Below are 3,581 nucleotides of genomic sequence, written 5' to 3'. Positions count from 1 at the left end.
GACACTAAACAGCCCATTGATTGCCAGCAGTTTCTCACCGATTGGCTCCATTACCTGCCCTGCAGCTCCTCTCAGTTACAGGCGTGGTGGACATGCGCACAATGCACAAGGGGAACGAGTCCAACCAATTTCCCAGTGAGAGACTGACCGACAAACACACTCACTTCACTCACTCACTTCCCTCACAGCGCAGGTCTGCCTATCTGTGTGTAACCATTTGCACAGAGCAGGATGAAACCTCGCTGGGAAAGCTACCAAATCCTCCAGTCCCAACCAAATTCACCAGCTTCATCGAGGCGGCGGCATTCAAAGAATTAAATACTTGCTCCTTCGGAATAAATCCATACAGCACTTCCCCGGGTGAGAAACCGCACACACACCGCATCTAGCACAACCCTCTGTCGGAATCCAGCGAAAGATTTGCCTTCTCTCTAATCCATTAATCCATTCACCTCTGTGTAGACTAAAATGTGCCCATTCACATTATCTCGTTAACAATATATATTAATCAACCATTTAATTATACATATACCTAGTAATCTGTCTAATTGCCCATATCAATCCACCTCTATATCAATGAATATGTCATTGTGTAGCTATCTATATATCTGCTCGCTCAGTTTTATCCAGTCATCTCTCTACCCCTGGTCAATTTCCCTATAAATTGTAACAGGATGCCGAGACCCACTCGGTCTGCCCGAACCCCTAGCACCATGCGGATACACCCGCCTGCGCTCTCTTCCCGCTGGCGAGTTGCAGAAACTGCGGGCTTCCCACCAACAATAGCGCAGGGGTTAAAAAGCTTGGGCAGTATCTCCCGAGCCGTGAACTTCAGTCCATTGGAGAATCTCAGTCTGACCAAAGTAATTCCGAATCCCGTGGTGTGGTGTGTGTGTGTGTGGGGGGGGGGGGGGGGGGGGGGTGGTTAGATAAAGTATCGGCAGAGCTAAGAAACAATCAGAGCGAGCAAGAATCGGAGCACCTTGCTAACCTGGAAGCAACAGTTCCACATGTACTGATCCCAGTCCTTCCAAAACCATCGGAACCAAATATATTTAAATTAACCCTTTGCCTCCTCCTGCTGGAGAAAGACTGCGCATTTCACTGGGCACATCCCAAAGCAGATTAAAGAGCGATTCATATTGGGAAAACGCTGTAAATGTCAATTTGCCACCAGAATGTTGCAGCATTAGGTTAACAATCTGCTTCGCCGTGGCGCAGCTTTAATGTTTGCCTATTCAGATAGGCTTTTTTAAAAATATGTTTAATTTATTGGGTCCTGTTAATGATTTTCACCCGTTGTTGGAACAATTAATATTGCTCCTTCGCTTTTTAATCTTTAGGATTTTGCCTGAGATTACAGGTCCTTCCGGACGGTTTAGTCAATGCCTGTAAATCCTAACACACCTTTTGATGTTTAGTGTGCGATATTCCCAGTCTGGGGACTGAATCTGTTTGGATTTGTACAGAAGCACTGTCGGAGACATGGTTAGACTGTTTTCTGTTTACCTCACTGGACAGAGGATAAAACACTTCCTCGTCCCATTTCGTTCGTGATATTTTCACCCTGGGGAAAGGAAAACCAAACTCGACTGGAGAATGTAGATATTAACTAACATGGAGTAACATCCAATTACATATTCAATTATCCTTACATATCCAATATTGCTGATACCTCTTCCGCAATCACACGAAACTGCAAATGCTTGTGTCGTAAGGGCAGGGGGGTAGACTGATGTGGTATGGACACTGATTTAAATACTAAACTCTGGAATCCATTCCTCTCCACGAGACTGCGTGACGGGTGATTGCATTTTCCAAACAGTTGAATATTACTACAGCTAACGGCAGTTTCCTCTGAATGGAACGTTACTACACATAAATGCAATTACGTCTCCTTGAAACATTACCGCTCTGATCAATCGACTATTACTGCAAGTAACTACAATCCCTTGTCAATTACAGGTGCGACAAGTAACTGTAATTTTTCCCGAGGGAAACATTCCCACAGGTAACCGCACTTGCCTTTTTGGCGAATCCATTTTCGTTCAGATTACCCTCTTTGTCTCTCTGATACTGAGATTACATGCAGTCTTTTCTTCCCCCGTAGCGTTCTCCAAATGACCGTTCTACTATTTACTGTTTGCCTAATACAATAAAGTTGAAATGAATGGATTGTGATAAAGGATATTGGATTAGTAATAGCCGCCGCCCTCCCGCATGGGGATGTTTGCTACGGGAAGATTTCACATCCGAATTTGGGGTGAGCAATGACAATTCACTCATGTTGCACATTGCTCTGTGTATATATTTTTGGACCCGGCGTGAAAGTTCTGGCCGAGAGGCCAGAGGTCAACGCCAATTCAAATGGGAACCGATTGTATCAATGTTGGTATTTTCTGTGCAGTGTTGAATATCAGCTCAAACATAAAAATCTGCGTACGCTTTACTGAACACACCCTTGCAATCAGGCTAATATTCTGGAGCAATATTAGTCAAACTGTGACATTGAATCGTGTCGGGGGCTTTCTTTGCTGCGTTATGTTTCACAGATTGAAGTGTCATTTTATCACTGCCACATCCCATCAACATTAACCCAAGGTCACGATCTCAAGCCCTTTCGGAGAAGGAACAGATAGGATGTTTTATGAAAATCTAACTGCAGCACAAAAGTCTATGAACCAATGATGGAATGGTATTTAAAATCTGGCAGAGGGTATGCCTGCAGTGTTGGTATTGGAGCGACCGTGCGAGTTAATAATGCTCGCTGGATGAGTGTAATCAGAAACTAGGCATCCGGGACAGACTTAATGAACACTCCCGAGAATTCAGCTATTGACCAGGCACTAAGACAGGACGGACAGAGCTGAAGTGAAGAGTAGGTCTTATTGAGGAAGTGCATTAGAAACAGTCTTGCACCAGCGGTAGTGGGTACAGTATGAAGACATATTGCCACATTCCAATGTGCAGCGTGCTGTTTGGTAGCGGGCGCTGAGCACTCTTTGAGTCGTGGCTAATTAGGAATTCAATGAGTGGTCCAGTCGTTGAAACTCAGATCACGATAGGACATCACAGGAGAGAAACTGCCAGCTCCAACACTGTCCACTCTATTGTACAATGATGTTCTTTTACCAGCTCATACCTCAGAATGGGTATTACATTCTTGGCAGCCAGAAATGGTTAAATCAGGTTACAGACCACTGGAATCATTGATGCAAGTATATTTCTAAGCTTAGTTTGAGGCAGTTTATGTCCTAATAAATGTCTCTGTTGAGGCGTTACTTTGAGGGCCAACGCGTGTACAGGTCAATGTCTAAATATCCATCCGACTTTGCTCGACATTACCTGATCTGTTTTAAAGATTCTCCCGGCGAATCAGCTGCTCCAGGTTTGTCACTAAATGAATAAACAAATACACCCTTTCAGATAGTGAATTTTCAAAATCACCCTCCAAGTGCAAAAAATATATTTAGCAACTAACATCTGGGAAATTGAGTTCAGCGATTTCCCGTTTGTGGGATTTCACAATATGCACCTTGGTCGCGCCTACATACGAATCCCTGCTTTTACCACAGCAATTG

This window comes from Scyliorhinus canicula, chromosome 4, assembly GCF_902713615.1.
Source record: "Scyliorhinus canicula chromosome 4, sScyCan1.1, whole genome shotgun sequence".
In the NCBI taxonomy this organism is placed as follows: domain Eukaryota; kingdom Metazoa; phylum Chordata; class Chondrichthyes; order Carcharhiniformes; family Scyliorhinidae; genus Scyliorhinus; species Scyliorhinus canicula.
The sequence above is the reverse complement of the archived record's forward strand: the minus strand, read 5'-3'. Positions refer to the sequence as shown.